Genomic DNA, 23376 nt, shown 5'->3' with positions numbered 1-23376 from the left:
ACACCTTCAAAAACTAAACACACAGTCCTCTAAAATTTCAATGGAACAGACTGCGCCGTAACCACCCTAAGTGGGCAGCCTTGTGCCTGCTAATAAAAAGCTAACAAAGTACATTTATAAACAAATTTGCCAATTTCTGAAAACATTTTTTTAATAATGGCAAATTATCATGCAAGTTTTTGTCTAACAATCATAAAGCGAATCACAAGTTTAGCAAAATCAATAAGCTATCGTGATAGCATAAAAATACATAGTATTTTTTTAAAAATAGCAATGAAAATTTGAGCGCATATAACTGGCTACAATGTGAGCTTTTATTGTATTTGTATTCGTAAATGAAGAAACTCTTAATTCTAAATCAGTATCTATACTTTAAATTTAATGGACAGTGCTTGAGTACTTAACTTCTTTTATGTTTTAAAAAGCTACTAGCAGTACAACTATTTTAAAGAGTATTAAAATATACACACGCATTTTAAAATACACTATTCCAGCGACAGAATTATAAAATTTCGCAAGAAAGACATTGAAAGAGCAGATTTCGCTGTATCACTGAAATTGATCCACATTCGAGCAAAATGATTATGGAAAATTTTGGTAAAAGAATGAGCATGCGTCAGTGAAGCTGTGGGGGTGTCATCTGCCTGGTATTCAGTATATTACTCGATTCTATATATTGTGGGTTTTAAGGAAAAAACCACTGTGCAAAAAACTTTTTTATTAATTAAAATCTTGCGAAAGTTTGGGGGTACGCTATATCTCCTGTTTTGCTAAAAAGGTCAACATACTTCATAGACGATTTGCTTAAACTTAAGTTTATATTGAACTGCAACCGACAGGAAACAAGCAAAATAATAACTTAAAGCATAAATAAACTGCTGCAATAAAGATCACTCATGTCCATAAAAAGCAAGTAACTTGATCGTATACATGCAATAAAATATACAACATAATGTATAATAAATGTATTACTATTTTCAAAACTTAAAAGTAAAAATAGTAATCTGAGTAAATAATATTTCCGGCGAATTTAAAATTCCGGAAAACATGCTGTTTTTAAACGATACCAATTTGTAAATTAACATTTTAAGCAAACATAGGTAATTAAAATGTGATGACTTTTCTTTACTCTGGTCGCATTACCTTCTGAAACTATATATACCAGTTGGCCAGTACATATCTTTAGTTTATTCCTTGTATATGGTAGACCTTTCTATAGGGTCATTTGTATTTTGACACTTTCCAATAACTAATACATACTTACAATGAACAACTAATAAACTGATGAAAACAAAAATGCAAACACCATCACCGAAAATCTTAAAATCTTACCTCAGATTCTTTGCAGGAAGCCCATGTCGAAAAACATGCTTACAAAGTTCAAATCCAACGAATATAACGTTTAGGATCAATGCATAGAGAAAGAGAGCTTAACTATAAGTTAGCAAAGTTCAGTAAGTAACATTCAGCAGAAGAAAATCACCACTTAAAATGAACAAAATGATGAAATGATAAATGCTATCGTTATTAATTAATTTGATTTGATGACAATAAGCAACAAAATGTTTCCTAAATTCTGACAACTGTTTAGCAAAAATAAAATTTAAAACTGAACCGAAGTATTGCGTTTCTTCTTCAAGGCGCGGCAGCAGTGACCATGCAGACGGATGATTCTATTCTATTCAAGAGTCACAACTGACTACAACTGTATTTATGTCGAGGACTGCATACTAAGTGCCTTGCCTCCATTATTTTATATACCGATAGATGGCAGCACCATCACCGGATCGAACAGTTAATGAGAATTTAGAACTAGTCCAAGAGCTAATAGCTACCTGGTACTAGCACCCCCAGAGGTATCGTTTCACTTGGAGGACATTGAGACCACGAGCATATTTAACGTCGCCCAGTCCCCTTTAATGACGACGGTGGGTCTTCGACCAGCGGGGATCGAACCCGAGCCCCTCCGGCCCCGAGTCCAATGCCCTACCGATCAGGCTACCACGGCCCCAGAGGGATGATATGAGTTTTACCTTTATTCACTTCTTTTCACATCGTAACATTTTTGGTTTTAGTTTTTAGGCATTTTACCATGATCCAGATTAAATACTACGTAGGTCAAATAGCAGAAAACAAAAGGAAGTCTGCATCATAAAGATAAGGAAGTAGTGACACGCAGGTTGAAGACATGAACACAATCCGTGACGTCCTTACTTAAGACCAGGCAGCTGTCGGAGCTAGTACTTCTGACCACTTGGCCAAAGAGGCCTCAACTTGACATATTTTACATTATATTTAGCAATTCTTGTGCTATTTTCTCGTAGATGTTTTGCGGAATTTTAGGGATTCGGAGATGTTTTACCGCAAAACATATGCGAGAACTTATCGCGGAAGTCAGCTGTGTTGCAACATGAATGGTATTCTAAAGATGTTTATAACTCTTAAGACTCCAAGGCACTCAGCTAAAGTCTGACCGAGAAGAGTTGACCCTTCGCTCCGCCTTGTTTCAGTAGTGTCCATTTTCGTGAAGGGGCGATACGAAGAGGAAAGTTGAAGAACGGAATTGACAAGTGCATTAATGGTTTTAGAGTTTCAATATGTCACCTTGAAATTTGAGAAATTAGCCAAAGAGGTGAAGCATTTCATTTTTGTGCGGTCAGGGCAGATGTTTCATTGGACATGTCACATCTACGTAAGCGGGTGGGTCTTGGTTTAACCTCTTTCAGCAGCCCTTGGTCAAAAAAAAAAAAAAAGCCTACTCTAATTAATTTGAATTGAAAACTGACAAGAGTAGGGTTGCAATAAAAAATGAAAAGCTTGTTATTTTTAGTTTTTTGCCAACTCAATGCAGTTATTACTGAAACTTAAACCTCTCAAGTCTAAATAACATAACGAAAATATACCAGTACACTTTTCTTTCATATCGCCAAAATGTTGCTAAACTTCAAAATATGGCACATGTCCTTTTTCCCTTCTGTACCTATTTTCAGGAATGGACTCATTATCTCAAGTTGTTGACAAGGGTCATTTGTTCGCGGTCGGACTATAACAAACATCCAGCCATAATTAACATTGTGTATTAAATAAACGGGGGGGGGGGGGTGCCAACTTTTGACTGTAGTTGCATTTCAACATGATTTAAAATCTCATTTAATGTCTTAATTATTTGAAGATGGCACATCTAATTTTGTCGTATTCCAAGTCAAAATATTTTTAAATCCTTCATAAATTTATACTTCATTGCACGTAATAAAATAGGGGTTACATAAAGCAGATAAACATCGAGCATTCATTTGAATTTTGAAGTCTTGAATTCAAATTATGTTTTTCACGAAGTGCGATAGGACCCTGCTTGTTAAATATCTTGTTTCTACACATGAATGGAATGGAAATGGATACGAATTTTCACCCGTCATATTATGACTGGTGCTTTTCCAGAATAGGTAATACGATCCATAAAACAAGAAATGGTGATTAGAATGCGGTTAAAGGTAAAGATTTTATAGCCAACATTGACCAAGTACCCTTACCATGAAGATTATTTACAGCGTATAACGTTATGTATTTTTATTGCTTATCGATCTTAAATGATAAAAATTAGTAATCAGAAAAGTTTGTATTTAGATGAAATTTTGCTTTTAAAGTTCATCTATATAGATGTTTTGCTCGTGAAAACGTAATTTTACACCCTCCTTCTCATTTTTAAAAGTAAAATCTGCTTAAGTCAAGCCTTGAATGAACTCAAACGACTTGTAACCATGGCGATGAAAATTTTTCCTCTTAACAAATATTAAAACAACGAGTTAGCTTATGCTCGTCGTCATAGCAACCTGAAAAATCAGAGCAACATTTACTTTAGTCAATTGAGTATAATAAACAGTTTCTTGATTGCTAAAACAAAATAATGTTTAAATGGCGGTTATTGTTAAAACTGACAAAAAAAATCCTAAGTGTCGAATATAATTTGTACCATTTTCATAAAACTGACCCCTCCATTGATCTGCTCTTGTATTACTATTTCCAAACAAGAATTTACTCTTTAAAGTAACGCTCAAAACATTCTTGCTTATTGACACTACAGTCGTACGCAAAAAAAAAAAAGAAAAAGGAAACTTTGTTTTATTAACGAATTCCGACCTACACGCCAAGCACGGAGAGCGAATTGCATTATTTATCCTTATTTTCCTGCAAATAATACCTTCTAATGGACCTAAATCCTTGTTTCCATAGTAACAGTCCTCATTAATCGCAATTGGTGTACACAGTGCGTTTTAGAATTGGCTTTCATTTGTGTGATTCTCAAAGAAAATGTTCAATTTTATCTGTCTTGATAAAGAAATTTATTTAAAAAACAGCTCGTAACAAAATTTGAGCACAATGCACGACGATATATTTCTTTAGTTAATAATTTTATTTTCCGCACTGTTGTTTTCGCGGAAAATGTCTATTTCAGGCATAAAGATTTATAACGTTAGCTTTGTTTTCGTTTTACCAAAGCTGTTTCTCTTGTTAAAGAAAGAATAAGTTATTCCAACACAAAGTAGGGAGTGTGGAGCAAAGTGAAATAATTAAGATAACTTATTTTTTTCAAAATGAACAAATCGGTAATTTTTCCTGAAAATTACGGTACATAAAGAAGGTTCAATATATTTTATAATAAAACTAGCTGCGTTGCCCGGCTTCGCCCGGACTACCTTGAAAATAAACATTGTGTCAAGTGACGTATATTACACAATCAGGCTTAAACAAAAGAAGAAAAAAACATCATGCAGAGTTTCCCTTCCAAACAATGACAACAGAAAATAATTTTAAGAAATTAAAACAGTAAAGATGGATTTGAACAGCGTAACCATGGAAACGTGAAAACTAAATGGTTAACAACTTGAATGGAAATGGGATTTTTTGAACTTGATTTAAAAAGTGTTGTAACTTTTTCTTTTGGAGTTAGAAGCTGACTTTTTCGACCAAAGTCGAGTTAGATCTGGAGTAAAAAAAATGTTGCTTTTTCCAGTGGTGTCAAAAAGAAAACTGTGGGACAGTTCTTTCATTTTTTATTGATTTATTTAATGAAGAAACTAGTGCCTAAATTTCAGCTAAACCTAAAAACTTCGAGCAAAAAACGCAAATAACTTACGCCGTAATAAAGTTAGAGCATTGGAACAAATTGCTTAGAAGGCGTAAAATTCTACCCTTTCTAACAATATGTAATATTAATAGGTGCAAGTAATTTTTCACCCCCATATTCAAGAATTTATGTGAAAATTAGGCCTAAATTGGAATAAGAAATAGAACTACTTGTCAATTTTTTTTTCCGAACTGGTCTGCAAACCTTTCCGGTGCTGAAAAAAAGATACTGTGAAATTTTCAGCGAAATCGGCCGAGTAGTTCTCGAGTTTTGCGGGTTCGCACAATCAGACGCTTTTTGGAGACTTCATTTTATACTATGTAGAGAAGAGACTAGCATTGAAACATTGTATTTTATTTTTTGCAGTAAATTTGTCCTGCCAAAAAAAAGTAGAAATTTTTCACTTCTTTTTTTTCGTAGGGGAAAGGGTAAAATAAGATATTTTTCGACTGAAATATTTTTTATTCTATTTTTAAACATATTTTTGATCAGATAAATGAGTAAATAAGAGAATGAATGCATAAGGGCAATTCCATGGTTAACTGTCTGACATTTACAGCGCAAAACGATAAGTACTTTGAAACATAAACAACAAAATATTAACTTTTAGAAAGATATTTTCTCTTCGCTTATTGTACTTTTTAAGCTTAATTTTACGGTATAATTGAATTTCCAAAATACATATTAGGTGATTTTAGAAAAAAATGTTGAAAGCTTGGCAACTGACTGACATGAATGCAACCTACTTGAAAAGTAATACTTATTCAATAAGAGATTTTTTTGAAAGTAAAGGGAATTTTTATTAAATTCAAATCAGGACCAAAGAGCAATGAATAATTTTTTGGCCTACGGCGCTTGAGTTGGGAAATATTGTTACAATAAAGAATTACAGTAATTAGAACTGCTTGGTATAGAAATGTTTTTTACTAGCAGTCACTCCCCATATTTCTGAATTGTATTCCTCCTTGTGAAGGTTGTGATATTGTAAATTTGTCATTTGGCTGTACTGGTTGCAAAATGCTTTCCTCTTTTGTTTTGACTTGATGCATTTTTCGAATATTAGGCAATTATTTTTGAAATTTAGGCTCAAGTATTACTAAATTATGTAAGAATGAATAATGAATAAAATCAATAAAATATGTTATCATTCTTAAAAACTAAGAGAGTTGGGTTGTTTGATATCACTTAAAGGGCTAAAAATAAAATAATTTTGTTTTCAGGAGTACTAAATTAAATACATTGCAGCCATTTTAAAGTTAAACAGAATGTCAGTCAGTTACCGTATCAAGTGCGTCAGTTAGTTACCAAGGAATTTTCGGTGTTCCGGTTGTAAACTTCCAATTCTACTTTTTTAGCATTTAAATACTTCTGATGTAGGCACAGAAAAATGAATTTTGGAAAATTTCCACCCATAATTTTCATGCTGACGGGGAAAAGTTGAGTTTTTATGGTAACTGACTGACATTTTATAAACTGATTTTAAGATTGTTTCTGAACAAAACACTCTATTAAGATATATAAGCACCAAGTATAAAACTCCATTATGAGTACAACAAAATACACTAACCTTCTTTCTTTTCAGTTGGAATTTGTTTTAGAAAAAAATTTGATTACTGCATGTGAAATTTTCCCCAAAAAATCGGGAAAAGATATAGGCATCTGTTACGGCTTATTTTCAATACGAAAAATTATAAACTAAAATTTGATTTTGGTACACTTTAAAAATATAGATTTCAAGCTTTTAAATGATATACAATACTTATAGTTTTGTTAATATTGAAGAGGTTTTGAACATGTTACGATGCAAGATTTGATTAAACCATCGTAAATGCATAATAAAGGTGTAACTCATAAAAATGCGCCCTTAAGTGGCGGAATTTTGAACTTTTTTTTTTTTTTTACTCTTTGAGACAAATTCCCATTCCATTATTATGTTTCATATAAAAGTTCATTAAAATCTGAGCAATAGTTTCGCCACTGGACAAGTTTAAAGTAGGGTCATTAAAGTATTTATTGATGCCCTGTACAAAAAGTTAACAGATGGTTGTGAGTGCATAACTTGGCTACAAGTTAACAGATTGTCATGCGTGTACTTTTCATTCAATTAATATTTTATGTATTCTCATTTATTGAAAAGTAAAATACATGAACAATATCACTCTAGTTAAACTGTTTTAAAGTCAGTTCTTTATCGATATATCAGTCGTCGATACACGTATAAGTTGCAATGCTTTCAGTTTTTCAGTAATATGCAATTAAGTAAGTTGGTTGGAAATGTAAAAGTTTTATTTAGAAATGTATTTCCTGGTCCAATACTATATATCACTGCACTTCAGAAACACCGTATCTACCACTATAAGTGCTTCATTCATTTGGATGGGGCCCTGAAGAAAGCTTTTTTTTGACCCTGACCAAGAGGTGAGTGAACCCGATCCTGCACTTCAATAGGTGGTGATTTAGAATAAGCATTTTGAGGACGTGTAGTCATGATAGATTTAGCCTTTATCAGTCACCAATAGCGCACATGGGGGACCTTTGATCGGTATGCACCGAACCCGCGACTCTTTATTAAGTTCGTAGTTCATCCCATTCCGTGGCTTTCTATTATTAACATGTTGATGTGCAAAAAACGCAGTTTTTGAGATACAGGAATAAATCCGGAACTTTAGAAACATTGGGAGAAAATAAAATCCTTGTTTCTCCGCGTTGATAATTGGTTTAAAGCACGATTATGTAAGATTTCTTTCAGACAGTATCATCGCTAAAAAGAATCGACTATGTTCGCAATGTAGAACAAGCAATTTAAAATTGAAATCGAATTAAAACTAAAAATATGCTGGTCGGTTTTTTTTTTCTCCTGAAAGAAATTCAAATTGTCGGTTAATGTCCAAAAAATAACTACGTGTGCAACTCTTGCTGACGTGATAAGTATTAGTGAATGACTAGAAGGTCGCCCGTCAAGGTATGACGGGTGAAAATTGCTTCTGCATTTGAACAAAGCCATTGCCTGTTTGGTGATATTTTGATAGTTGAAATTGTAAACCCTAACTCCAGTGGATTAGCCATAAGCTCCAGTAGGTAGCGTTCATTGTTGACGATTTTTTCGTTTCTTCATTCCCCTGAAATAACCAGTAAAACAGTTAAGTTACCGAATCGAGGTCAACCTTGTCACAATAAAATCTTTCCCTGCATGTTAAACATTACCAAAACATATTATCAAATTATCATGCTATGGCACGAGTTTTATTGTTGAAACCATAACGTGAACGAACACATTATCATAACAAGGACGAGCAAATTAACATAGCAAATTGACGAGAAATTCATCATCCATTACTTGTAAATATACAGGAGAACTAAATGACCTTTTAATTTTCCATCACGGGCAAAGCTGGGCGGATACCGCTAGTGAAATATAAAACAACTCAGAGACTTCTATCTAGTATCCTTTAAGAGTAGTAGAAGTAAAGTAGTATCCCCCACTGAAGTTTGTCTGATCATATTCCATTGTCTTAAAAAAAGAGCGCAAAATTCGTTGCTTTTACAAGACAGAGTGTTTTTTACGCTTTGAGTTTTTACGAGACACAATATGTTATATATGTACTTTTTTTTGACTAAACAATAAATGAGATATGAAATAAAAATACTCGCCACAGATTTTTTTTTTTTTTTTTTTCGTTTTAAAACTCAATAAAAAATAGTATTTTACTCTTATCACTAACGTCACAATGCATCCAAGAAAACAGATATAAAGTTTAGTGACACGAAAAAAAAAAGTTTTGGGACCAATAAGTATCACATTTTCTAACATTATTAGAGCTTTCACAGAAAAAAATCATCTGAAGAAAAACGTTTTATTTTCCATTTTATTCGGATTTTTCTTGTCTAATGGAAGAGCTTTTGTTGTGTTTCGCAAGGCCAAGCCTTATCCCAGAGAGTAATTGGTCTTGGAAAAGGAGAAAGACTTGTCATCTTTTATTATCTGTTAAAGGGTCTATAACTTTCTTTAAGGAAGCTTTTAGCGTTTTTATGTATTAGCTTTTCGAGAGCTAGGTAACATGTTATATAAGCTTTCGAAATTGATAGTTTCAAAATCAATAGTGTCTATAATGGCTTTTTTAACTATTTCTTTTTTACTATTCATAACTTTTTACTGTTCATTGCGTTCTTAACTATTAACTATTCCTAGCGTACAATATTTTTAATATTTTGGATACATTAAAACAGAAACACACACACACACGCCCAAACTACCCTGGGAATGTAAAGAACAATATCTACAGTCTTTTTTTTCTTTTTTTTTCTTTTTTGGCCATCTACGAGTATTTTACTTCATCTTTACTAGACAAACTTTCTTATTTGGTTTTCGCTGAAAATAAAGCAAAAAATTAACGCTTAATTCCAGCATTTTACTAGTGTTTGTGGAGAATGAAATACACGTTTCTTCCAAATATCTCAAAAACTCATTTTTGAAGTTACTGCTGGTTATCCGTCTATGGCAGTAGAGATGTGTGTAGTCTGATTAACACAAATATAACCAGCATTAATTTTTTTTAATGTACACCTTCACAAATAGTTATTATTTAATATTTATTTATTTATTCGTGTATCCTATTTTAACGGAAAAATATAATGTGACAACCCTTTACCTGCAAATACTAAACATCTCAATAACTGCACTTAGACACTTAGAGACTGCCATTTTCCCTCTGTTTTGGGCTCATCAATCTGGAATAGCCATGACTGAGTAGCAGGCAAATAATTTCTTATATAAGCTGAGTATATTTTCACACTAGTAGCTAATAACATTTCAGCTCGCTAACAGACTGTCCGCCAACAAGATACGGTTCAGCGTCGAAGAAGTTAAAATAAAAGCTAGAGCTTTTATATTCTCATTTTAAGCACACTGTGGGGCAGTAAGTCTCAACTTACCTCCCCATAGCCCGGGACCTCTTGCTGGTGTGCTAAATTATTCTTAGCTATAAATGTGAAGATATACTCAACTGATGCATGAGATTATTTGCCTGCTGCTTGGTTATGGCTGTTCCAGGATAATGAGTTCACAATAAGGTCCTGGGCTGTTCGGCATTACTGCTTACAATTCGACATTAACTCAGCTATGGGAAGGACCGTTGCAATTTTAAGCACATTACTTCTCTGTGTGAAAATTATATCGCACACAGTTTTTAACAGCTAAAAAATTACTACTGTTGAAATCTGAACTCTTTAGCGATTATGAAACTTGTTTAACCGTGTACCATAACGTAATAAAACGATAATGGTTAATTAGCTTCGCTTACACTTGCAGAACAGCAAGACACTATTGCGATGTATTGAATGATGGCTTTGGGGAAAATATCCCTAAGACGCTGGAGTAAATCCCCATTTAGCATCAAAGGCTCCCCTACTACAGTGCTTGTAAAAAAAATTGCATCACCCTCGCATTTTCATAGCAATGGGATTATGTGAAAAGTTTTGGTCGACCGATTGACGATGAATGTGTGAAATTCCTCAAAACTTATGAAATAAACATTTAACAGTAGGAATCCGATAATTGTTTACGTTGATCGGGACTGTTTCCGGGGCAAGGCAAACTGCTGACCCCATGCTCATTTTTCTATTTTTGACCCTGCGTGTGAGTTTAGAGAAAAAAAAATTACTTAATCACATGTCAATTCAAGTCTAAAGGTAGGATAAAGGTTTTTAAATTGTTACTTGCCAGTTTCGCCCTATGACACGTAGTAGAATCATCCTGGAAAATGAAGTTTGGAACTGAAGTAAAGTGATCTCGGATATATATAGTGGGAAGCAATTTCTCCTCCAAAATGACAATGTACACCTGAGCGTTTACTGTTCCTTGCACAAAGTGAAGCTCACCAACTCCTTGATCAGAAATACATCCCCAAATCATCTGGGATGCGGGATGCTTGACTGTGTATTGAATGCAGTCGGGATGATATTCCTCTCCTTTGCGGCGCGGGTGATGCAAATTTTTTTACCACCACTGTATATGTGTAAATAGGTAGAAAATTGAGAGAATTGCTCAGTATCCTTTACACGACAATCAACTAGTCAGAGTACATGTCCACTACCACTTGTGCCACATGGGCCACGGGGCACTGACAATCGTTCCCTGTACACAGAAGCAAGCTAGTTGAGTCAACTCGGTTCAGTTTTAATAGCGTTGTGAAACAAAAATACGAATAAATTTAACTTATCAGAAGAAAAGTTGATTCAACTAGGTTGTTTCCTGTGAGGACAACAAAAAGTACCTGTCAACTAGTTGACAGGGAATGTTGTAGAAAAGTTGATTCAACTAATCAGCTCGTGTGTATTAGGCCTTGAATAACAATTCTTTGTTCATCCATATTTCTTTGCCATAAAGCAGTTATCACTTCAAAACAGTTATCATTTATTTTGTGTTTTGACCCATATTTTAAATGCTAGTGTATAAAGTTGAATTCAAAATAAACAATTTCTTCTAAAGAATATTAAAAAGTGGTATCTTTTGTTAAAACTTATTATTCATATACCTTCTACTTACATTTTGAGATTTTTTTCTGATTAATAGAATTTTATTTTTATAGCACTTTCACAAAAGGAATGCATTTCGTGCTTTAGAGTCTTGAATATCATTTACATTGTTCTTGCTCCGTGTTAATTACTTATTCATAATGAGAGTCACTAATTAACTGAAGACCGGATCACAAAACATTCTTTGGGTACTAAAAAAATTCTGTACAACAGAAAAACAACAGCTAAGACTTAATTGCCTCGCGACTTTTTATGTATCAGCACATGTTTCGTTCATTGTCTCTAGTTAAATTAGCATAATTCGATGAAAGAAAAAAATAATTCTAATTCACTAATTCTTGTAATTACATCAAAGTGGTAAAGTGTGAATAATTATTAAAAAAATTATATTTTAATGAAAAAGCTCCTGATTTTCTAGAACAATATTTTAAATTTACTATTGCTAATTAAAAACGAAAATAATGGCGATAGGCTAATGGGTATTATCATGATAATGAATTTTTTGAACTGTTAGAACATGGAGTCAAGGATATTTTAAATCGCTTTAAATTTGCACAAATCATCACTCAATGCCTTCAGCTCACAGATTTGACTTTTTCTGAAGTTTTATTTTGTGAACAATCAAAGAAAAATATAGCTAAGCTTTCCATTGCAATCTAATTTATATAAAAAGAAGTGTTCTCTTTTAATTTCGAAGCAGCAGTTCATATAACTACCAACAGTAGTAATTAAATCAACATTGCGTTTCAGTTTTGTCAACGAAACCAATATTTGACTTTTTTCTGTGATTAGAAGTCAGCTTTGTTCCGCATATCTTTATGCAGAATGTTAAAAACAGGGAAAGTCTTCAAAAATATAAATAAGTCATTATCTCTTAAGCCACAAATAATATATTTCTTAACAAATATTATTCATTAAATGACTGAAACATCTGAAAATGTTATAGGGTGGTCTGATAATTGAATGAAGAGTTAAAGTCAATTTCTTTTTTAGATATTAAAAATAATCATTAAAAACCGTAATATTTAGTACGTTACAGTAAAAACATTTTAATTGATATGTAATCCGCATATATATAGTAGCCAATTCACTGATAGAGTAACGCTAAGAAATTTGCACCCGTCACACCTAGACCGGCGATTTTCTAGTTATATATAATAGCGACTTCACTGATCGAGTAACGCTTCAGACGTCACCAACAATGAAATTTGCGCCATAGCATGATAGTTTGATAATATTTTTTGGCAATGTTTGGCATACAAGAAAATGCTTTCTTTTGACAAGGCTGAACTGGATCCGGCAACTAAACTGTTTTACTGGTAAGACTGTCAATTTAGGAAAATGAAGAAGCGAAAAAGTGGTCAACAATGAGCGCTATCTACTGGAGGTTGGGGTTCATCCACTGGAGTTAGGGTTAAAATTTCGACAGTCGAAATATCCCCAAACCTTGACAGGCGATTTTCTAGTTATCAAGAAAAAATACTAACAGAACTTCTATGGTCCACTTCATGTATTTTTGTTGGTTTTAGATTGAAATGAAAAAAAAAGTGCAGCTACACAGTAACCGAGTAAGAATCCGTCTAAAAAGGGGACAAACTTAAACATTTTGTTGCCGCTTGTTTTTCGGAATTGTGTAGAAGTAACTTACTGTTGCCAATTTGTAGAAGGAAAATCTTTTGAAACCTTTTCTTTTTTTCTTTTTGCCAAAACTACGGACAGTTTGTTCATAGGTTCATAAAATCCTATGGTGTACCTTATTGTACAAACATTGTGATAAAGTTTTGATAGCAATTTTAGAATGATTTTAGATTGATAGTAATTTTATATTTTAGAAATATGCTATAATATTGTAGTTGAACACTTGAAAAAAAAAAAAACAATGACGTTAAGAATGAAATAAATACAATTTTTACAGAAATGCATACAGTGTAATTATTTGCATACTGTATAATGAACGTAAATGTAATGTAAGTAAATTTTATTTCCAATGGTTCAATAACAATTCTATTAAAACAAACATTGTGCCAGTCTAATGTTTTCTGATTTGAGTAAGGCATATGAAAGAAAAAGAATCAGCAAAAGCTGAATGTATGTTACAGTTATTAATGATGCTTTGTTTCCTAAGAATAACTCCAGTGTTGTTATACGGCATATCATTTTTCTTAATAAAATGTTGCTTAAGTAACAAATACAACAGGAGACAAATCAATTTTCAACATTTATCCTGCTGAATAATGTCAAAGAGTAACAAGAAGCTGCATTTTTGTAGTAATATATACAGCACAGTAACGATAAGAGTCAAGAAAATTAAACGAGATCATTAGAATGAATTTCAAGTCAATAGGTTCGTAAAAACCGCACAAGAAAAACTTGATCAAAACTCAATTAAATTTATCATCTGGAAATATAGTCCCTGTTTAGTGGTCGGAGGAGTCTGACTGCGATGGGGAGGTCCCTGGTTCTTTCGAATCCCGGCTTGGACATGGATGTATAGTGCAGCTCTGGTTAGTTGAGCTGTGACCTTGACTATGTTTACCTGTTTTAGGGGAGTTTAATGAAAAATGGATGTGTTATTGGCTCGGATTTTAGTTGGAACATTCTTGAAAAACTACTAAGAAAGTTTCTCAACTCAACTTAGTGCCAATTACCCCTCCCTATTTTTCAAAACAGAGGTAAACATTGTCAGAGTCGGAGCTCAACTTCTCAGGGCCTCACAATACTTTCCCTCTCCTGTCATTTTCCTTTTTTTGTGCGAATGCGTTGTTATGCTATGAATGGTTGTCTACCCTATAAACAGATCCTTATGGCATGTGTGTACTGTGGATGTCGGACTTCACACCAAATTGCGGTACAGTTGGAAAAGTGAAGCAGCGCACCCCAAATTGCAGAATAGCTTTCACAAAACAACAACAGCATGAGGAAATATTACTGTTCACACATGATGAATAATACTGAAAGTTTAAATGAATGACAAAAATGTGTAATTGCATCGTTAAACATGGAATGACAAGAGAGGCAATGATAAACTAAGAAATATAAGTAGACGTTTTAAAGTTTTGAGTGAAACGCATTTAAATTTAAACCCTTGGTAGGCTTCAGTTGAAACGTTTTCTTAATCGTGCCTTATAGTAGCATCTACTAGAGCTACTAGAACTATCTCTCGTCTTAAACCAGAGGAGATGTTTTCCTGTACTTTGAACTGGCTTTGCCTCAACTTTTCTTTTTTTTTTTTTTTTTTTGGAACTTACATCATTTCGCTTCTTTCTCGTTTTCTCAATTCGTTTAGAAGTTCAGACTCGAGGTCATTGAAACATTTTTTTTTCTAAATCATGCTGCACAGCAGCATCTACAAGGGATACCAGTTTAAAAAATTAACCACTTTCCTAAAAATAGAGGAGAGGTTCTCCTACCATTTGTACTTGTTCTCACCAAATTTTTAATTTTGGCACTTAAATCCCTTTGTTTCTCACTGCTTCATTTGTAATCATCATGTACTTTTAATGCAATGTATTGTGCTTGTTAATGTTATTTATAATATTAATTACTCTTTTGTTATCCAAACATCAGTGTATGTGCTTGTAAAAAAAATTGCATCACCCTCGCAGTTTCACAACAATGGGGTTATGGAGAAGTTTTGATCAACCGATTAACGATGAATGAATGCATAGGAAATTCTTCAAAACTTATGAAATAAACATTTAACAGCAGGAATCCGATAACTGTTTACATGGATTGGGGATCTTTTTAAGCCAAGGCAAACTACTGACCCCATGCTCATTTTTCCATTTCTGAATCTGCGTGTGAGTTTAGAGAAAAAAAATTACTTAACCCCATGTCAATTTAAGTCTAATGGCAGAATAAAGGTTTTTAAATTGTTACTTACCAGTTTTGCCCTGTGGCACGGAGCAGAATCATCCTGGAAAATGGTGTTTGGAACTGAAGTAAAGTGATTCCGGATTAGTAGGAAGCAATTTATCCCCCAAAATGCCAATATACACCTGAGCGTTTACTGTTCCTCGCACAAAGTGAAACCCACCAACTTCTTGATCAGAAATACCTCCCCAAATCATCTGAGATACGGGATGCTTGACTGTGTTGAATGCAGTCGCGATGATATTCCTCTCCTTTGCAGCGCGGGTGATGCAATTTTTTTTACCACCACTGTAGCTTACAAACCAATATATAACAATTATATTCCATAGCCTTTTATTTACTTTATATGTTTGAAAGAAGTTATATTCTTGTAAAAGATTATTCTGGAATAATTTTTTCGTGAATTCATAATTCAAATAACTTAAGTGAGCATTGATTTCTGATTTGAAGAGCTTCAGTTAATATAACTAAATAATTCTTATAGTTAACTGAGTTTCTATTTATTTATCTAAATAATAACATTCATGGTTTTTCGAATAAACCTTTATCGATGCATTTAATAAAATCTCATTTACTCGCAATAACAATGCATTGCGCAACTTGTATGAGTTCACTCATGCATTCATCAATCTTTTCTGTAAGATTTTTTAAATATTAATAATATTCAATGCGAGTGTTGAACTTCGTTTCATCATTTCTTATAGTAATGTGCTTAAAGAGAAATTTTTTTCAAAAAGAATAACTTTTTTAGTTTTTATTAAGTTAATTAAGAAATATCGTGCTAAGAAAGACACATAAAACGAATTTTTCAAGTTTTTGCTACGCGCTTAGAAATGAAGAAAAAAACCTTCCTAATAAAATAGCTAAGAGAAAGGTTTTTTTACCGCTTCAAAATAGATTTTTCGAAAAGAAACGAGTTAATGAACTTTAGTTAAAATTCACTTGATGAATATATCAATAAAGCACTAGTTTTTTTAAAACTTTTTTTGTAAACTTTTTTTAGAACAAACTGCAGCCATTTTCATTGTAACACTTTTTATTCTATCATTACGATATCATTTACTTAAAATGTGAGCTCTTTTTTTGTTTCAAACAGGATACATCTAAGTAAGGGTAACAAAAGGGTTGATGTGTTAAAATCAGTGCTTGATTTAAGGCAATATATACATTTAATACGAAACTGTCGAAAAAAATTAAAGAAACTGGAAACGAATGATGTGATCAAAGAACAAAATTTTAAGTCAATCCATGAATATTAACAGGTGCCCCTAGGGCCCCCTTTTTTGAGTTTTGAAGAAAAAATTGCGTATTTTCTCATTTTCATGTAAAAATACTCCTAGGTTTCATTTTTAAAGTAATTTTAAACATCAATAGATGTTGCTACTTCCAGACCAACCATTCTCTCACTTTCATTCTGTAAAATTTTACATATTACATAGGGTACAAGTACACCAATGGCCTTATTGGGACAGGCATACCGCTATTCGCGCTCGTTTCAAACCAAGCGGCAGGGGAACATTTATTTCCACCAAGATGGACACAAGGGATTCTAAAGGCCATTAATGAATGGCCTAGGCCATTTATGAATGATTTTTGACAGCAACAAATTGCCTCCTCCAGGCTTTGGGTGTGTTGAATTAGAAAATTTTCTGTGTATGTAATAGGTGTGGCAAATAGGGTCACTAGGTTTCCATGCTATAAATGTAAGTAATGGCAGTTATATTTTAATTCGCTGTTCTTTAGTTATATACTTAAATGTTTATACATTCTTATAATTTAAATTTTGAAAAATCCTCGATTACCCTACCATAAAAATAAACTCTATTTTCCATATCTAAAATACAAATTTAAAAACATTCCAGATCGGAATAATGTAAAAATCTATACTTTAAACTGTCTTCTATTTCAGTACATAGTCCTTTATTATCATCAAATTCCTCTTGCATTTCACAAGATTTAGAAACCGAAATGGGTATCTATCCTAACCTGTTGAACCTTTTTTTCTGTATGTGGTCTACCACAACGCAAAAAAGCTTAACAACTTTTGATATCTGCTCGCATTTCATCAATATTAGACAAATGCCATATTAGGAACAAAGATGCTGCTCATTTATTAACAGCCTATGTAGATGCAGTAAATTTAAATCCAAATAACCTTATGATCAATCGTACATCCCTTAAGAGAGCAAGAGAAAATTTTCGAGAGGTAAAATCAGATTTCATGAATTTAAATTTAGGTTTTTTATTTATTCCCAGGGATACAAAGCTACATCCCCATGTAACTGGAAAAAAAACGCCCGATAGGCTTACCATGATAGCTTCAGGTTCCAATGTTGAACAGCTACTTAGAATTTCTGAGATATTTCTTCAGTTATATATGATATCTTAGATGATTGCTCTTTATTGCTAACTGTTCAAGCTGTAGTGTTTTGTACAGTGGCTTACAATACCGGCCGTATAAATTGTGCATGTAGTTTTTAGAGCAAAAGCTGAACGGTGATATATTGCATTTGTATTGCTATCATCATGCACTTGAAATCGTACTGCAGAGTGTCTTTAAAGAAGTTCTTGCCTTTCTTAGTTCTAGTCTCGATATTCCATTATTTAAGCGCTTCAAAATTCAAAAATTACACATACCACTTAAATTCTAAAAGAAGAATTCGGTGACATATTATTGTTCATAGAAAGCGGAATTAAGAAATATTACAGAGAATTCTCATATCGTGTAATAATATTTCTTGGTGAAGTCCTCGCTCCTACAGGGATATGTTTTCGGCAACCTGGAGCTTATCTGTGAGCCAGATGGGTGGCAAAAGGAATTTTTTGTTTAAATATTTATATATTTAGGAAACAATTAAAATTGACCTTACATGAAGAGATTGCCCGTAAATGCTGTTTTACAGTTAAATGTTGTATGAAGATATAGTTTTACGCAGCAACCCTTTCTAGGCCTTTTAAATTAATATAAAGTCTAGTGTCTAAAAAACCTGCAGCGTACACAATGATGACAAACTTGCAGCGGAAGCAGTGATTGAAAAATTCATAAATCACTTGTGGTACTTAGTGGATGAACTAGTAGCTTTGTCCGTATTGAATGAAGGAATTAACTCTTTGAAGATAGGAAAAGACTACTTCAAAAAAATGCTTGCTGAATAGGAAGACGTGATGTGAATAGGAAGACGACCTTGGGACAGGCATACCGCTATTTGCGCCCGTTTCAAACCAAGAGGCAGGGGAACATTTCTTTCCACCAAGATGGACACAAGGGATTCTAAAGGCCATTAATGAATGACCTTTAGAATCCCTCTATTAAAAATAGATGACTGTATAAAAAATTTCAAATAACAGTAGATGATTTGGAATACTTTCTTAGTAAAGATCTTCCTCTTTATAGAATCAATTACAAGTCAATAAACTGTTTGATAAGTTACAAACACCAAAAGATGTTTTCCTATTTGATCCTGATTCATGGCAAAATGAAGGAAGCTATTTAAAGGGAAGCGATATCGTAAAAATGCTGAAAGTTGTGAATAATACAACTGAAAGAGGAGCACAATTAATCGAATAATTTCAAAATCAATTTACCAAATATGAGTCACAAAAGCAATTTAGTATTTTACAGACACTCCAAGACTATTAGAAAAAAATGCACACGATTAAGATACATTGAGAAAAGCGTGCGATTAAGGTAAAGTTTCTAAAGCAATATTTCATTCTTATTCAATGTAATATCTTAAGACGATATAAAGTAATTAAAAAGATTAACTTTAGTGCTACCTCGCTGTAAAAATATATTGCAAACATAGGAGAAACGATGTACGGGGTCTGAAGTAAAAACTCGAAGATTTGTGGGAAAATTATCAAAAGTGTTTAAGTTAAACGTCCTAGGGGCACGTGTTATTATTGACCGATTGATTTCAAATTTTGCACCGATTACTTTTTATTATAGTGTCACAAAACTAGGGGGCGTCACTTGTTGAATTCCGAAAGAAAAATTTTTTCTATATAAATAAGGACCACCTTAATAATATATATATATATATATATATATATATATATATATATATATATATATATATATATATATATATATATATATATATATTTACTGAGCAATAATACTGCCATTTTTTTAAAAAATCAACTACTAGTTAAACGCTTTTTGTTTTTTAAATAAACTACAGTAAACTCCCGATTTTCCGAGAGCGAATTATCTACGAGTCAATTGACTATCTGGAATATGTATTTTCGCAGCAAAAAAGAAATATCAATACCTGTTTTTTTTTTTTTTTTTTTTTTTGAGCAAACACGATTGCTTATTGCTTTTATTTGACCGTCCTTGGCGTCTGGTTCCTTTTTCAGCTTGAACCAGGGACACCAGCACCACCACCCACCGGCCTCTGCAGGCGGCGCGGCGCGGCTGCTCCGGTCCTGAGCTATACGCTTCTCCTGGTCGGAGGCGTCCATGTCCTACACACATGCGCGCACACACACGCTCATACACACAAGCCTTTACACACATACACACACGCCTACGTGCATACACACACGCCTACGTGCATACACACAGGTCTACGCACACACAAAAGCCTACACATGCACGCACGCGTGCCTACATATACACACACGCCTGCATGCACACACACAACTATACACACGTAACCGCCTAGGAGGAGGGGTAAGCTTGGGGGGACAGGAGCTGTTTCTAGAAACAATGGCCCCAGTGAGTAGGGCCGTGTCGCAACTCGTGATTGCGAAAAACATAATTTGAATTCAAAATTTCAGAATACAAATTAATTTTGAAAATTCGAAAAGTTTTTACATTTTTTTTTTTTTTTTTTTTTTTTTCAGCAATCACGATTGCTTATTGTTCTCATTTGACAGTCCTTGACGTTGGGATTATTTTTCAGCTTGGACCAGCAGCACCCCGCCCACCGGCGCGGCGGCGGCACGGCTGCTCTGTTCCTGAGCACTGTCCCCCGGAATCCACTTCTGCTGGGTGGTGGCGTCCATGTCCTTCACACGCATGCTCATACACTTTCGCCAACGCGTGAGCGCCTTTACACACATACACAGGCCTACGTGCATACACTTAAGCCTGCACACACACAACTATACACACATACACTGACACACTCATACATATACACACAAACGACTTCACAAACATACACTCACACACGCCTACGTGCATACACACAGGTCTACGCACACACCCAAGCCTACATACACACATAACTATGCACACGTGTCCGCCCAGGAGGAGGGGCAGGAGCCGTTTCTAAAAACAATAACTCCAATGAGTAGAGTCCTGTCGCAGTTCGTGATTGCAAAAAACATAATTTGAATTCAAAATTTCAGAATTCAAATTTATTTTCTTTTTTTTTTTTCAGAAATTGTAATTTTAAGCTCAGTTGTTATTGTTTTATTTATTTATTTATTGCTCTTCCTTCATCTTACATACTTGTTCTTTACTGATTTTAAGTTCTGTTGTGCAAAATAATATAGCATTTTTACTGTACTATATTTATTTTTACTGTTTGTAGAAAGTATTGTGCATCAATGTAGCTTTTCCGAGGAAGGGCAATTTTAACCTTATGTTTTCCTCATTTTCGCATTTTTTGACGTGTATATGCTATTTTTATTATCCGTGGCACTTGTGTCTACCAATGGGATCGTTTCCAATGTTTTAAAAGTATTTTTTTCTGAAAGAACATGCTTAAGAACATAGAATCTGACCATTCTTTAAATAATTTGTTTAAGTTTAATATTTTTAAAAAATTAGTTAAATCGGTGATCTTTCATTGTTTAAATTTCTTGCCGATGACATCACAAATGATGAAATGCCTTTCTGTGTTGCCATTCACAGAGCAAAATATTTAATTCGCATCTTTACTCACGTCTATTGGCACCGATATGGTTGATAGCAAGCGTAGAACGCAATTTTAATTCGCTGCTTGATTATCATAACGTGGAAACGCGATAGAAAGATGCGCCAAAGAGCGTCATTTGTGACGTCATCAAGACCACGCCTTGTTTGAAAAATCGGACATTTAAAAAAGTTATTAAAAAAATAACTGTTGGGAAAATGAAAGAATTTTCTGGGTCCATGTTATTTTTTTTCCTTATTCTATCAATTTTAGTAACTAAAAGTACTACTTTTGACTGAAGGAAACAACACCATTCCGCGGATAATCGGGATTTTACTGAAATTTTAATGACACATTATTGATTAATGAACAACAACTAATTTACAATTGACTAGGCCGAGGTTTATGCAGTCTATCCAATCAAGAGCTTGCCCACTTCGTTGCTAAAAGTTTATAGTTACAGGACGTCCCGAAACTTTATGTTCAAAATTGACGGGGAAGTAGACAACCACTCACAAGCACTCGTTCATGTGTTCAGAAAATTATAGAAAATATGTAGAGATCAAAATATCATTATTAAAATATTTAAGAGGATTAATTTTTTTAAGGGATTTTCTGACGCCCGACTGACTAATTATAACAGCTGAAAATCTTGACGCAAACAACGAGTAGCAGAATAAAGATCTACCATCCATCTTAGTACTATTATCAACAGGAAAGTTTGTATATATGGATGTTTGTGTTTTTTTTACGCAAAAACTACAAATTGGATTTTAATGAAACTTTACAGTAATATAGCTTACACATCAGAGTAACACATAGGCTATATTTTTAAAAGATATTGTGTGAATTGTCCAAAATATATAACGATAAGTGTGAAGTAAGTAGAAAAAGACTCTCCCATCTGCAAGTTATTCTGGCGTGCGAGTGCGGTCCTCATTAGTACATTAAAATTAGGCCAAAAAATGGCCAAACCTAAACATCCCAAAAAAAAAGGTGAAACCTGTTGCAAATTACTTCTTACCCTTGCAGCAAGAAGGGGTAAAAAGTCCCAGCACTTTGCGCGTCCGGTTTTGGGGGGAGGGGGGGCGAAATAATCCTCTATTTAAATAAAAACGATTTCTATTACTTAAAAAAAAATTCTCAAACCTCGCAGAAACTAGTCTATAATAGTAAAATAATAAACTCTCACAGAAAAAAATTCTAATTAACAGGAGTGCACAAGTGGGGGGGGGAATGGGGAGGGGGTCCATGTAGCAGATTTGCGTCATTGGAATTTTTAAGGCAGTTTTTTAAAGAGGTATTTCTTTCTTTTGTGAGGGCTTTTATTCTGGATGGGTACTCCATCACACTTAAGGGGTGCGCCATCGTTTTTTTTGGGGGGGGGGAGGGACCCTAAATTTGCATTCTGAAATCAACAATTGTAGTTAAGTTTACGAAAAATTTCCCTGATTTCAACTTTTCCGAAGTACAAAATGCCACACAATGATATAGTAATATCAGAAGGATAATTCTAAAAGATCTAAGCGAGCTCAGTAACCAAATCATTTGTGACTGGAGTTATTAAACTGTTTAGAGCGCTTGGAAACCAAATTCCTGTGCAGCATAAAAAAGTCCAAATTGACTAAAGTTTCTCTACTTCTTGAATAATTTACTTCAACTTATCTTATGCCATCAACGTAAGGGGGGACAAACCGAAATTGCCAATAGTGAGACGGGCAATGCTGCAATTCTGCACCCTCTAAGTCGGTGGGGGTTCTCATTTACAAACACCAATCTGCCTCTCTTTTATGCAACAGATTATGTGAATTATGCTAAATATGTGCACATGTACTTGCAACACTATCTGAAACTTTAGAGTACATTATGAGATAAAAAAAATTTGATCACATCAAACATCAGCTAAAACATTAGTTATCCAACAATCTAACGAAGTGACAAATTCAGGTGGTCCAGAACCTGTAATGATTAATT

This window comes from Uloborus diversus, chromosome 9 (genome assembly GCF_026930045.1).
Source record: "Uloborus diversus isolate 005 chromosome 9, Udiv.v.3.1, whole genome shotgun sequence".
In the NCBI taxonomy this organism is placed as follows: Eukaryota; Metazoa; Arthropoda; class Arachnida; order Araneae; family Uloboridae; genus Uloborus; species Uloborus diversus.
This window is presented reverse-complemented; position numbering follows the sequence as displayed.